The sequence below is a fragment of the Pleurodeles waltl genome, chromosome 5 (assembly GCF_031143425.1).
Source record: "Pleurodeles waltl isolate 20211129_DDA chromosome 5, aPleWal1.hap1.20221129, whole genome shotgun sequence".
Classification (NCBI taxonomy): Eukaryota; Metazoa; Chordata; class Amphibia; order Caudata; family Salamandridae; genus Pleurodeles; species Pleurodeles waltl.
The window spans coordinates 1,146,787,869-1,146,802,936 of NC_090444.1; positions in this window are offsets into that span (position 1 = coordinate 1,146,787,869).

The following is a 15,068-nucleotide window of genomic DNA, read 5'->3' on the forward strand; positions in this document are numbered from 1 at the left end:
CGTCCCCTCCCCCGGGTTTAAAATATTTTTTTTTAAATTAAGAAATTGACAGGAAATGAGCAGGGTTGACCACCTGTGGGGGCTATTTTTTTTTATAGATGTGTGGTTTCCCTGGGGGCCATAATTGCCCCCCAGGGAAACACACTTCTAAAAAAAAAAGTGATCTCTCTCTCTCTCTCTCTATATATATATATAGAGAGAGAGAGAGAGAGGGAGATACACAAGCACACACACACACAGATATATATCTATCTATATATATATATATATATATATATATATATATATATATATATATATATATATATAAGAGAGCGATTTCTCTCTCTTAACAGAGAGTATCTTTCTCGCCCTCTCTCTATATATATATCTATATATAGGTGTGCGATCTCTCTCCCTCTCTCTCTCTCTATATATATATATATATATATATATATATACCTATACATATGTATATGTGTATATATATATATATATATATATATATACATATATATATATACATATATACACACATACATAGGGAGAGAGTGCCTCTCTCTCTCACCATATGATGTATATGTAAAGAAATAATTTTTATATGTGTGTGTGGTTTCCCTGGGGGCTGGTCGCAGCTCCCAGGGAAACCACACATGCATTGACAAAAGTGATCTCTCTCTCTTTTTCTATATATATACCTGTTGAGAGTGTGCTTTTGGCCTGTCCAGCCATGAAAGCAGCACCACTGCAGACAGAAAGCAGGTCTGTGTGACTTTACTACATCGTCATACAAAGAGCAACAGGAAGGACTAATTTCATCAAAACTCGGTAACTATGCTTTGAATTCACCTACTAAGGTTTTTAAATGTGCTTTAATATGTGTTTGGCTGCAGCAACCTACGCAGGCAGAAATGATTGTCTACTAAAGATGGAATATAAATGTGCAGGACTACCACTACCAGGATGCATTGTGTAACTCACCAGAGCATTTAATCAAGTAATCAGGTGCCTGCAATCATTTGCTCAACCCAAGCATTTGGCCTGGGACCAAGGACGATGTGTCTGAAAAGCATAAGGCCTGGAAAATGTGTAAATAATTCTTTGAATGTTACTGGCTTTGCTGCTTTCCAAAATAAACTGCAACCTGTTGGGAGTGCGCTTTTGTCCGGAGGACAACTTTGTTTTGCACATATATATATATATATATATTTATATATATATATATATATACATATATATATATAGCTTTTAGGTAGCAATAAAAATAACTCTTGTGATTATATTCCTGTCAGAAAAAGAGGTTGTAATTTTGTCTAGTGGTAGTTTTGATGCCATAAAGTAGTGCAGAAGGTTTATATGCCTTCTGCAAAGAACAGACCTGTATTTTATGTGAATTGCTGAGTGGATTAATAAAGCCAGCCGTTAACTGTGTTTTAATACAAATGAAATGTATGTGCGAAGCGGGCTATGGAGAGAGGAAAGGTCAATTTTGCTGGGTGGTAGTGAGGGAATCAAAGGAGGAGGTCATGGGAGGGGGTGCGCCAAAAAAGCTTGTCGCACTGGGCACCTCCAGCATTTAAAGCTGTGATGATGGGTATGTGGCAAGGTGAAGTAATAGTGTTTTTTTGTTGCTGTTTTTTTCAGTGTCTTCAGAGAACCTTCTGATTGAGGGAAGAAGCGAAGGTAAGGTGACTGACGTTTACTGTTGCACACATCACACATACACCCACTAGAAATCTTGTCACCATATCTACCACCAGGGTCAAAAGTAGCCCTCATGTAAGGACTACCATTGACTGTTGTGTGATCCATTCCTGTCACGGGCACTAAGCCCAGGCACACCAATGGGGTTGCGTTTTTATCAGGACAATGCAAAGAAAAATAGTGCTTTTATTCAACGGTTTACATTTTCAGGGCTTTCTGGGGAAAAAAAACTTTGAGGAATCCTCACAAGCGATACCTCCCTGGACTTCCCTTGATGTTTACTTTTCAGAAGTGTCTGGGTTTGATAGGTTTCCCTAAATAGTTCCCGATGCCAGGACTAATGAATACACTCACCATAGTTATCATTATTGCCACAATGCATTTTGGGACCTCCCCTGTTGCGGGTACTTGGCCTACCCACACAATTGAGGTAACAATTTTATCAGGGGACCTGGGGGAATGCTGGAAAAATGTGTTGTGTCCAGATTGTGTTTTGGGGCATTTCCTGTTGCAGGCACTAGACCTCCCCACACAAGTGAGGTACGATTTTTATCAGGAGACTTCGGGAAATATTGGGTGGAATGTAGTTTGTAGCTCTCCTTAGATTCTAGAACTTTGCAGCACCGAAATGAGAGGAAAAGTGTTCTTTTAGCCAAATTTCAAGGTTTGCAAAGGATTCTGCGTGAGAGAACCCAGTGGGAGCCCCACAAGTCACCTCGCCCTAGATTCCCCTAGGTGTCTAGTTTCCAAAAATGTACAGGTTTGGTGGGTTTCCCATGTACCGGCTGAGCCACAGCCTAAAATCCACAGCTGGGCACATCCAAACAACACATCAGTTTTCAGTGAAAAAATGTGATGTGTCCATGTTGCATTTTAGGGTGTTTCCTGTCACGTGCACTAGTTCTACCCCACACAAGTGAGGTACCATTTGTATTGGGAGACTTGGCGGAACACAGGATAGAAGAACAGGTGTTATTGCCAACTGTCTTTCTCTACATTTGTGCCTTCCAAATGTAAGACTGTGTGTAAGAAAGAAGTCATTTTGAGACATGCCCTGTAATTCACATGCTTGTATGGGGTCCCCCAAAATCAGAGATGTGCAAATAGCCACTGTTTCTAAACTCCTTATCTTCTGGCCATTTTGGAAATATATAGGTTTCCTTGATACCTGTTTTTCACTCTATATTTTACCAAATTAATTGCTGTATACCCGGTATACAATGAAAACCCATTGCAAGGTGCAACTCATTTATTAGCTCTGGGTACCTTGGGTTCTTGATGAACCTACAAGCCTTATATATCCCAACAACCAGAGGGGGCCAGCAGACGTAACAGTATATTGCTTTAAAAAATCTGCCATAGCTGGAAAAAGTTACAGAAGAAAATGTACACAGAAATGGCTGTTTTTTTCCAAATCAATTTCAATATTTTGTTTTATTTCAACTGTTACTTTCTGTAGAAAAACCCTGAAGGATCAACACAAATGACCCCTGCGGAATTCAGAAATGTGTCTATTTTTCAGAAATATTTAGCTGTCCAGGATCCACCACTGGTTTCCTACCCATTTCTGTCACTAACTGGAAGGAGGCTGAAAGAACAAAAAATAGTGAAAAATGGGATATGTCTCGGTAAAATGCCAAAACGGTGTTGAAAAGTGTGCTTTTTTATTCAAGTCCGCCTGTTCCTGAAAGCTGGGAAGATGGTGATTTTAGCACTGCAAACCATGCATTGATCCCATTTGCAGGGAAATAAAACAAATGCTTTCTTCAGCAGCATGTTTTCCCATTTTTCCCCCAAAACACAAATTTTAGCTATATTTTGGCAAATTTCTCGGTCTTCTCCTGGATAACTCACAAACTCTGGGTACCTTCAGAATACCCAGGACGCTGAAAAAAAATAGACAGAAAATTTTGCTTGGATAGCTTATGTTGATAAAATGTTATGGGGGCCTAAGTGCAAACTACCCCAAATATCCAAAAAAGGCCTCAGCACTGATGAGCATCGGGGACGGGGAGGGGAGGCCCAGCAGCTAAGGGGTTAATATGTATTTAGGCTTTCTTAGCTAGACTAGGACTGAAGATTCATTTTGCAGCACTAGTGGAAAAATGCAATTCAGTCTGTTCCATTTAACATAAATTGATTCCTAGGTTGCTGACATACTGGTGAATGTTCTATTATATTAAAGTCAGAGAACGTCTTGATAAATTAGAATGTAACAGTATTTGTACTAGCTGTCGAACAAGACAGGAGGAATTATTTAAACTCATATGAGAATTGTTGAACTAATCCTGTGTACTGTGAGAAGGATCTTAAAGTTGCTGTTATAAACAAGTATCATATTTTGGCACAACTGTATGAATTCATCGAGATGACCATACATATTCCCTGAGAAAATCCAGAATAGTAGCAAACTTGATGGTGCCAGTGGCTACCATTGAATGTTGGATGTTGTGCGCAAGATGAGCCCATCTGAAGGACCAATTGGAAATCCATGGACATTTCTAATTAGGGAGAGACTTTTGAAAGTTTGAGTGAGTTTGCTGCAGTCTGCTGCTGTCTGTCGAAGCCTGTGAGTTCTTCTTCGGTGCTCACGCTGTCACCTCTTGTCTCTTTCGATGTCTTCTGTCATACTTTTTTTTAACCATATAAGGCTCCTTTTAGTTCTAATTGCCCTACTTATTTAAGCTGTTCAGTGCCGATATGCTCCAATAAATTCTGAACTGCTGACCTGCCCTATGTGCAGCTTGTGTTCTGCACTGTCCTAATGCTGCTGTCTACTGATATTGTGAAAAAGTAAGTTCTATGCTTGATGAAAGTTTCCTGTCTGCTGTCCCATGAGGAGAGGTATAATCTTTAATGTGGTTTCTTATTTCATTTCCAGCTCAGATGATTACACCAGTATATTTGTATAGTGAGTTAACCTAGTTAGATGATTTTCAAATTATTTTTGTCTCTTCTTTTGTTTTGTCCCCATATGTTAGTCTGGCCCCACACATGCAAGCCCAAATTCGTGATAGTGAAAAGGATAGCCCAGCCCTGAAAACTGATTGTTAGTTTCAAATTGATGATTTACTGATGTTACCATCAACTGTTTTGAATTCTGGAATAAATGTGCATCTTATAGTTTTGCTAATTTGTGTTTTTCTTTTGGAGTGTTTAACAGTGTTGATGTTAGGTAGACTTCATCTCTTTAGACGTTTTGGTCAGCCAATGAATTTTATGTATGTTTATAACCTAGTTTTGCGCACCATATATGTTACATTAATTTTTGGCTTGTAATAAAACGTTTAAACTTTATTCATGTTGGAGTTTTGACACTGTCTTTCATTTCTGGTGTCTAGATTTGTTTATGAGTTTATCTTATTGATTTGTGTTGAATGATTCTGACTTCCACACTCTTCACTGAGTCCAAAGATCTAGTACACTTCTAGTAGGTGGCATAAGGTATGGTCTCATTAGAGCGCTTGTGGTTTTCGAACCTGACGCGAGAAGAAGACCTCCGCGTGCGCTCTAGCAACAGCAAACCATTGATCACCAGCAAGGTTTGAACTATATAAGTACAGGTACGTACATACATACAAAGTTGCAAAGAATGCATCTTGGTGATATTTTCACCATTTGGTTTCAGAGGTAAGAGACTGATGTTTGGAGTAGATGGGATTGAAGACCTACATTATGATACCGTAACATATATTGACATGCAATATTAGGGAAATGAAGAGAGAGTAAGAACTCTATTAATATAATATTACGCTAATCATATTTGAGTCTATTCATGGAAATGTGTTATTTGATGATGGTGTGCTATCCTTTAGTTACCTGATTTCCTGTTTATTTTAATTGTCAAACTGCATTATGAGGACATTGCTGTCTTTCTCAGAACTTCAAGTTAACATTATGATACCTTACTAAACTATTTCCAAAGGCAATTTTTATTGAAATGTCAGATTACCAAGACTCATACGTGATTTTCTTTTGCTTTCTAACCTTTTAAAATGTTTTTTTTTAATAGATGTAAGAGACATAAACATAGATTGACCTCTTAAAACAATTTCTAAATATTCAAAGGTTCTAATGATCAGTTGCATTCTTACTTTTGTAGGATTGTCACCATTACCATTCAAGATATCACAATTTGTAAATCCAGTATATCATGAATGACTACACAGGACAATTCTCACACTACCATGGTGCATCTTTTTAAAGATGTTCATTTTCAAAGTCAGCAGGTACATACCCATTTTATGATCATTCCTGTTGCTTTCAGCTGCCTGAAGACCCGGCCCTTCAGGTCAGTTGATTCCCTAAAATGTACATTTTTAAGTGAGCGTTACAGAACGTGTACTTTTTAAAACAAGTTAATTGCTCGTTTTGATTTATGTAGAGAAAAATGGGTGAGCTTTCGATACAAATTGTTAAGTGCCCCTTAATGGAGATTGATTGTGCATCATTATATATTGTAATGCTAGGACAATATGCTTCTACATTTTGCTTATTTTTAACCAGTATGTATCACAGTTTAGAAACTGTATCACTTGTAAAACAGATGCACAACTATTAATAAGTGTCAGTCTAATGTAAGAAGTTGACACTCCTAAGAACATGCCTGGTATGTTATCTTGGGGGAGGACTACTCCTGGCATTCATAGCACTGTGTAAGGCCACATTATTGGAAGCAAGCAGAGTGCACAACAATTTACAACCTTTGACTTTTGGCCACACAGCACATTCTTCCACTGCTCTGACCCACCTACCTGCACCTATGCTGCCTGGCATAGCCTGGTTCTCATCCAACTGATTCTCTTAATCCCTGATGACTCCCCAAGCACTTCTTTATCCAGCCCTTGGCTGTCCTGCGGCCAATTTAACTCATTTTAAGAACATCGATTTTATTTTGTAGCTTCGACTAAATGGAAATTTAATGTGCCATTAAAGCTGTGATCAATTTATTTAATAACTTTTTACAACTTCATGGAGATGTTTTTACTGTATTTAGTATTGTAATTGATTTTAGTATCCACCCAGGAAATACTTTATCCAACTACCTAGTAGCTGGCACAAGTCTCCTCACCTAAAATTGGCCACTCAGTCCTTGATTAAAGTGGGATTAGTACTGAGCTCACCTACCAAATTCCTGAGTACTTCCAATGTTAGCACTGCCGGCTGCCATGGCATCAATATGTGCAGTGCCACTGCAGGCTGGCCCAGCTCAGCTACCATGCCCTTTCTGCTCTTCTGCACTGCAGCCATAGCAGTGGAGCTGGGAGAGGAAGCAAGCAGCAACTGAGTAGTTGCTATTACTGTCTACATAGCAGTTGAGTCGCATAAGCAGCAGCACTGTATAAACAGCCAACGTGTAAAATGATGCAGCTGAGATGAGGACGTCTATACCATTTGATTAATTGTTTGATTTCTCTGTGACCCCAAGGAAGCTGAAAATGGCTTCTTGGGACATGGCCTGCTTGACCAGATGACCAGCCTTTCAGTGGGCCTAGGTTAGTCTCTTTCACTAACTCTTATGTTTTAACACAGTGATGACACCACAAGGGTGAAGGTAGCACTAAATTCAATTACTTGAGGGTTTTATAAAGCACTAGTTGGGAATGGAGAAGTTCATGCTTTTTAAATATTTGAACTAACATTGATGTTTTGGTACCACCAGGGAAGTAACAAGAGCGGGGCAACAAGGGCTTTTCCTCCACAGACCCTGCACTTTTCAGGGTTCTGTGCTCATTCTAGGAAACTGTATTTGTTGTATAAAAAGCAGACCTGTTCTGTTCAAGTATGACCGAGCAGCACCATGGGGTACCACTAGATGGCTCTGAAGGGTGGAGCTGCCTTCCAGAGATAAGCTCTTTTCCCAAAAAACGTTTTTTCTGCATAGAATGGAGGTGTGTGCTCCTTGCAGGTAAACCCGAGTGGGGCCATGCATAAAGTGTGTGACCTGAGCCTCACAAACGTTTCGGACAGACCTGGGTACTTCTCTGCTCTACATGGCCAGATTACCAGGCTACACTGACAACATAGACTTCATAGACGTAAACTCCCTGTCCATGGAACAGAAGTCACACTCTCCTTGTGCACCAGACATTCACGAAAATGACAGCAATGTTTTGCGAAACCACAAAATGATTCTGTCCTAAACAAAGTTCATGTGTGCACTTTCACATTCCTTTTGAGAAATAAATGCTTCATTGTTAAGATAATGCTTCCAAAACGTCTGAGCTGGACCTCTAAATAGTTGTGTGCTTTCTCATAATGATGTGACAAACTGAGATAAATTACACATTGCACAAGATCAGTATTGAAAAGGTTTAGAATGCTTGGCAGCATCGCTGGGCCCAACAGGAAAACGACAACTCATTCCAGGATATTGTGTAACAACATTGCACAAATGTACCATGCTTCACAAGCCTTTTAGTATCTGCCTTCAGTAAATGGTATTTGTTGTATCTGGGTTGTTTATGTAAATATAGGCATGGAACCTGGAAGGTTGGGGAATAGATTGTTAGGATTTGAAGTTTGGCAGTTGCTGTTCTGGTGGCTACCCTGCTGGATGTATGGACTGAACTTGGAATAAAACTACTAAGAAACTTACCAGGAGTGGAGTCTCTTCATATCAGGTGGCAACAAGCTTCGAACCATGTTGTTTCCAGCAGGGTAGTGCCTTGTTGGACACCTTCATTATTCTACTATCCAGGAGCGTCCGTTTTATCAGCAGCATTTGTTTTTTCCCTCTGGGGAAAAGAGTGTGGAGCGGCACTGTGTGTAAACCGTCTATGCTGGGAGCTGTTGTAAACCTCTGAGGAGGTGACGAGAAGCTGTTTTGGGAGGAGCGGTCGACGCGAGAGAGCAGTTGTCTCCGCGAGGTAGCAGTTATCGGCACGCATGTGAGCGTGGTGAATGCGGCATCACACAGGTTGGATCAGCAGTGTGACGTGCGTCCAATTGTGTTGCCTAGGCAATGGCAATGTGCACTGTGTGCGTGGTGAACGCGGCAGCACACGCGCTGCATCAGCAGTGTGACATGTGTCCAATTGTGTTGCATAGACAACGGGCGATGCGCAGTTATTTGACGGGCTCGCCTCCAGCGTGCTTCCTGGCCTACGTATTGCACACACGTGGGTTGCGTGTCCAGCGGTCAAGTTGGCTCCTTTCCATGACTATGTTAGACGCCGGCACCGGCGCTCTCCATGTGTAACTATTCTACAGTGATTTGCACAGCGTTTTTAAGTACCTCAAACTCTATACATTGTTTTACTCTGGATTTACTTTTTGGAGATGCAGATTGCAAATTGCAGTGATTTGCACACTTGAGTGCAAACTACAGTGATTTGCACACTCCTAGGGACACATTCACGTATTACAGGTCTACAGTGATTTGCACACTGTGCAGATTAAAATTCAACAGTGTATGTGGTAATGTATATTGACATTGATGTCTACAGTGGTTTGCACGCTTGAGTGCAAACTACAGTGATTTGCACACTTTTGGGACACATTCAGTTTTCAAGAGACTTACAATTTTAAGTGATCAGTCAGTGATTTGCACACTTTTGTGCAGATTACAAGGTTTTGCAGAGTACAGACACATTCTGTTTATTTTTTGGAATGGTGGAATTTTATGCACGGTTCATTCCAAGGTGTGCTGAACGGATGAAGGGAATGCAAGAATTATTACAGAATAAGACTAAGTTTGAGTGGACAGAAGATAAAGAAGAGGAAGTCAATAAGATAAAGTGTGAATTGGCTGCTGCCATGCCGCTGAAACCGTTTGATACAAGTGATCACAGCATAGTGGTGACTGATGTAGCCAGCATGGTTTACGGCTGTTCTAATGCAATCCAGGAATGGGAAAGATGAAGTGGTGGCATTTGTTTCCCGACCTCTGAGAGGAGCTGAGGATACTTATTCTATCATTGAGAAGGAAGCTTTGGCTTGTTGGTGGGGAGTGAATTATTTCAGGAAGCATTTGTGGGGGACAGAATTCACTGTGAGGACAGATCATAAACCTTTAGTTAATTTGTTTTCAACTAAGGGTGCATCCAAAGTGACACCTAGGATTGCTAAATGGCATTATAGGCTGCAAGAGTTTCAGTTTAAATCGGAGTATATTGCTGGTGTTAAAAATATTGTTGCAGATTGTCTATGGCGTCTTCCGGTGGATGTAGAGGAAGAAGAGGATAATAGCGATGATTTTCAGATGGTTGAATGTACCATGTTAAATAATAAAGGATGTATTGGTGAGAAGGAATGGAAAGAACTGGTGAATCGGGACCAAGTGTTGCAGGAATTGATTCGGAGTCTAAGTGGTGGATGGATCAAGAATAAGGTGTGTGAAGAAGTGAAAATATATAAGGAGATCTTTCAGGAATTAAGCAGGGCTGATGGCATTTTGAGAAGAGGACATTTGTTGGTTATGCCACAAGCTATGCGTGGTAAAGTATTAAATTTGGCTCATGAGGGACATGTGGGGATGAGTGCAATGAAAAGTAGATCAAGGTAAACATTTTGGTGGCTGGGAGTAGATAGGCAGGTCAAACACTGGGCAAGAGAATGTGTGTCATGTGCTTTAAGTGACAAGTCACAAGTGACCCTGGCATAAGTTGGGAATGGATATAATTGGTCCCATGAATATGTTGTGGGAAAATCACAGATTTGGCATAGTAGTAGTAGATTACCATTCACATTGGCCTAAGGTTAAGTTGGTTAAGGTGCCAAATACTAAAGAAGTGACAAAATGTCTGAGGGAATTGTTCATGAGAGAAGGTGTTCCATCTGAAATAGTTACCGACAGTGGTGTGCTATTCATATCTAATGAATCTAAGGAATTTATGAAGGATTGGGGAGTGAAACATGTTACGATTTCTTTATATCATCCTAGAAGTAATGGTTTAGTAGAAAGATGTAACCGAGTTGTGAAGGATAATATACAGTTGTCTGTGGTGAAAGGGTTGGAATGGAAAAAGGAATTGAAGGAATTAATATGTGCTTTACGAACAGCACCTAATTCCATTACAGGGGTGTCACTGTTTGCATTACTCAAGGGGAGGGAGGTTGCAAACAAGTTTGTGTGTCCATTGATGATTAATTTGGAGTCATTGGAAGAAAAAAAAAGGAATGTGGCAAAGAGGCGTGAAGGTGAACCAAGTAAATATGTGGATGTAAGGAAGAGAAAAGGAAGAGATGTAAAGGTAGGAGACTGGGCTGAATCAGACTACCAGGGATTATTGTCCAAGGGAGTTCCAAATGTTCTGTTCCAAAAAGGGTGGTATGTGTGAAAAGGTGCATAGTCAGATTGAAGGATGGCAAATGGTGGAATAAAGATAGACTACTGTTCAAAAGAGTGAGGGAATTACTTTAGGAATTGTTGGTGGGGATGGTGGAAAGTGTGGAGAAGATGTGGGTGGTCAACGTTTGGAATGCAGGCGGTCAGAAAGGTAAAAAAAGAAACCTGCATGGTTGCAGGAGTATGTTGAGTAGTCAACATGGTATAAAGTTAGACTCCAATGTTTGGTTTTATGTTCATCTATTTTCTTCAAGTCATAGCATATGTAGTGTGTGTAAAAAGTTTGTTAGCTATTTTGTTCATAATTTTTCTGAAGGGGAAAGATGTGTTGTATCTGTGTTGTTTATGTAACCATGGGGATGGAACCTGGAAGGTTGGGGAATATCTTGTTAGGATTTGAAGTTGGGCAGTTGCTGTTCTGAGTGCTACCCTGCTGGATGTATGAGCTGAACTTGGAATAAAACTACTAAGAAACTTACCATATCATATCATATATCATATCAGTATTTTAAGGTAATTTAAAAATAAGTACTGCAACTAATTTGGGATGAGAAAAGCCGGAGGGTACGTGGGCATGGGTTTGAGACCTTGATCTTCCTGCCTCTTCCTGCCAGCACCCATGTGAAAGAGACACCAAGACGGTATCTGGACCATGATTACTGCAGCAGTTACTTTTACAAAACACCGGAACAAAAGGGATGTGGCATATATAGATGCACAACTTCTATCAGAGACACCTAGACGGATTAAGACGGACAGAGCACGTCCACTGAAAGTCAGATTAAGAGAAAGAGAAATGCAAAAGGTCAGGTAAACCCAGCAGATGTAAAGCCAATCAATAGCAAAGTTAGTCCAACAGTGAATTAATGCTCAAACCTGTGGCAGTGAGCTATGAGTGCTCTGTAAAGAGCAATTCTCTGCCCCTTTATTTCCATGCAAGGTCCTGCCTTCTCCCTTCTGACGGTTGTTCCATCTTTCTCTCGATTTGTGTGCTTTTCTCCTATTTGCACTCGGTAAATGTCATATTTGAAAAATGAATGGCTCCCACCAGCGAACACCAGCTCAAATTAAGCACTGGCCACATTTCACAAATAATCTTTTTTTAGCACATTGATTTCACTTGCATATGTTCAGATTGTGCTGGTGAGTGGCAATATATGGCTTCAACATTAAGTTGGTCTCACACACATGTTCCTCCTCCCCCCACACACAAATACAAACACATCCTCTTCTTTCCAATTGTTCTTGTCCCCTTGACCATTCACCTCAGACATTATTTCTGCCCACTCTGTTGGAATTTTTATGCCTGTGTGACACCTTGAATGTGTTATGAAAAAAGTTATCAGAAAATGAGGGAAGTCTTCATTAAAGTCTAATCACAAACAAGTGTCTGGGGGAAATGACTTAGCACTCTTATTAGGAGCGAGGGTCAAATTCCGATTCCTGTTCAACCGTTCAACCGAAGCTTGGAGTGGCATTGGAACTGTGAGAATTGTGATGATTACATTGACACCATTTGAGCATTGGCAGGGGTTGCAAGTGTAATCCCTTGCTTACCCCTTGCAACACCTGGCACTGCCTTTATGATGACTGGGCTCAGAGGTGGAAAGATCAGTGCTAGGAAGCCAGGGTGGCTGCCCTTCTGGACATCAGGCTCTACCCTCCTTTTTTCTGCCCATTTGTTATTATACTTATAGTGAATTATAGGTTATTATTCACTATTAGTGTAGTAAAAAGCAAACACCAGGAGCTCGAACAGGACTGTCACTAAAAGCTGAGATTAGTAAAATAAAATGCTTTTAAATGTATGTTATGTGCGTGAGAGTGTGTATGAGAACGAATGTGTGTATCTCTAAGCGGGTGTGTTTCTTTGCATGTGTGTGAAATTGAGTGAGTGAAAATGAGCCACAGGTAGTGAGTGAGAATATTTGGCTGATTTTCACTGAGTATGAGTGAGTCGGTGAGGGAGAATGAGAGAGTGAGAGAGAAAGGGTGACTTCATGTGAGTAAAATTGAGTGAGTGAGAATGATTGAGTAAGCATAAATTAGCAAGGAGTATTACAGAGTGTAAGAGTGATTGATATTGAGTGGGTGTAACTGATAGTGAGGATGAGTGAGTCAGTGAATGAGAATATGTGGCAGTGAGAGTAAGAGTGAATGTGAGAGAGTGAGTGCAAATGAATGAATGAGTGAGTCAGTGAGTGGGGATAAGTGAAAATGATTGTGAATACATGAGTGATAGTAAAAGTAATTGCAAGAGAGTGAGAATGAGTGGGTATGAGTAACAATGAGTATGAATGAGTGAATGTAAGTGAACGTGAGGGAGAATGTGGTGTTATACATACAAGTCTGCTGTTTGCCAGGCATACTCAAGATAATACTTGGCTTACAGAGGCACCCATAGCAAAATATTAATGATGACATACTGGAGGCAACAGTTATCATTACAGACACCTGTGACAAAATACTGGCACTGTTATACTAGATGTAATACTTGGCATATGGTACCCTTTTAGCAAAATGCTGGCACTGGCACACTGGAAATAAATCTTTGCATGGGCCAGCATGTGTGAGAAATACTGCCATACTGAAGTTAATTCATGGCATAGTGGCAACAATGGAACACTTCTGATGCTGGCATGCTGGAGAAATCTAGTAGCATAAGGCACTTGTGGTCAAATGTGGATGCTGGCACATAGGAGGTAATTCTTGACATAAGGGAGGACAACCATGGAATATGGGTTGGGTTAGGGCAACCATGACAAATTGCTGGCCATGACATTCCAGAAGTAATTTTTGACACATCGGTCTCTCATGGAAGGCACTAATGGCAAAATTCTGGCACTGACATATGTAAATTGTGGACGAAGGGTGCACCCATGGCATCTGACAGGCCATGCTGGCCATGGCACGTGGAAGTAATTTTTGACATATGCGGGCTCTTATAGTACACTTTGGAAACAATGGGGTCAACTCCTGGAGAGCATCAGGTTTTGTTGGTTTGGGACACAATGAAAGGACTTGAATATTTGATGAATGCCTTTTCAGATCCTATGCTTTTTTTTGTTGCAAGTTTAGGTGAGTATTGTGCATTCAAAATGCACTATATAACACAATCTTTGTTTTGTTTTTTCTTGTAAGGGGTGGGGAGATACACTGCTTCTCATTAGTCTCCTTAGAAGAGGTGGGATTTCCTTGCATCATTGTGGAAACAGCCCGAACCACAACTCTGGAACAAAGACTGCGTTGTTTACGAAAGCGGAACAACGCTTTCGTGAACAATGACTCTCTTTTTCTCTGCCTTAACCACGCATGTGCTGAACAACACACGTGCGTGGTAAAGGCAGAGAAAAAGGTAGTCAGGATCGGGAGAGGACATGGTTAGGTAAGTGGGGCTGGGGCAGGGGGTAGGGGTAGTTTTAGTTTTAGGGGTGGGGTATCGAGGTAGTTTTTGTTTTTTAGGGGCGGGAGTAGGGGGTCGGGGAAGTTTTAGTTTTAGGGGCGGGAGTCGCTGTAGTTTTAGGGCCAGGGGTGGGGAGTCGGGATAGTTTTGTTTTAGGGGTGGGGGGTCAGGGTAGTTTTAGGGGCAGGTGGGGGGTTGGGGTAGTTTTAGTTTTTAGGGATGTGGTGGGGGGTCGGGTAGTTTTAGTTTTAGGGGTGGGGTTGGGATAGTTTTCATTTTTTGGGGTAGGGGTGAGGGTAGTTTTGTTTTAGGGGCCAGGTTGGGGGGTAGGGGTAGTTTTGGGGTTGGGGTAATTTTAGTTTTGAGGGGCGGGGTGGTGGGTCAGGGTAGTTTTAGTTTTAGGGGCAGGGTGGGGATGTCGGGTTAGTTTTAGTTTTATGGGCAGTGGGTTGGGGTAGTTTTTGTTTTTAGGGGCGGGGTGGGGAGTTGGGATAGTATTAGTTGTTAGGGGAGGGTGGGGGGTCGCGGTAGTTTTAGGGGCAGGCCAGGAGTGGGGGGTTGGGGTAATTTGTGTTTTAGGGGCGGGGTGGGGGGTCGGGTTAGTTTTAGTTTTTAGGGGCATGGTGGAGGGTTGGGGTAGTTTTTAGGGGCAGGGGTGAAGGGTCGCAGTAGTTTTAGGGGTGGGGGTGGGGG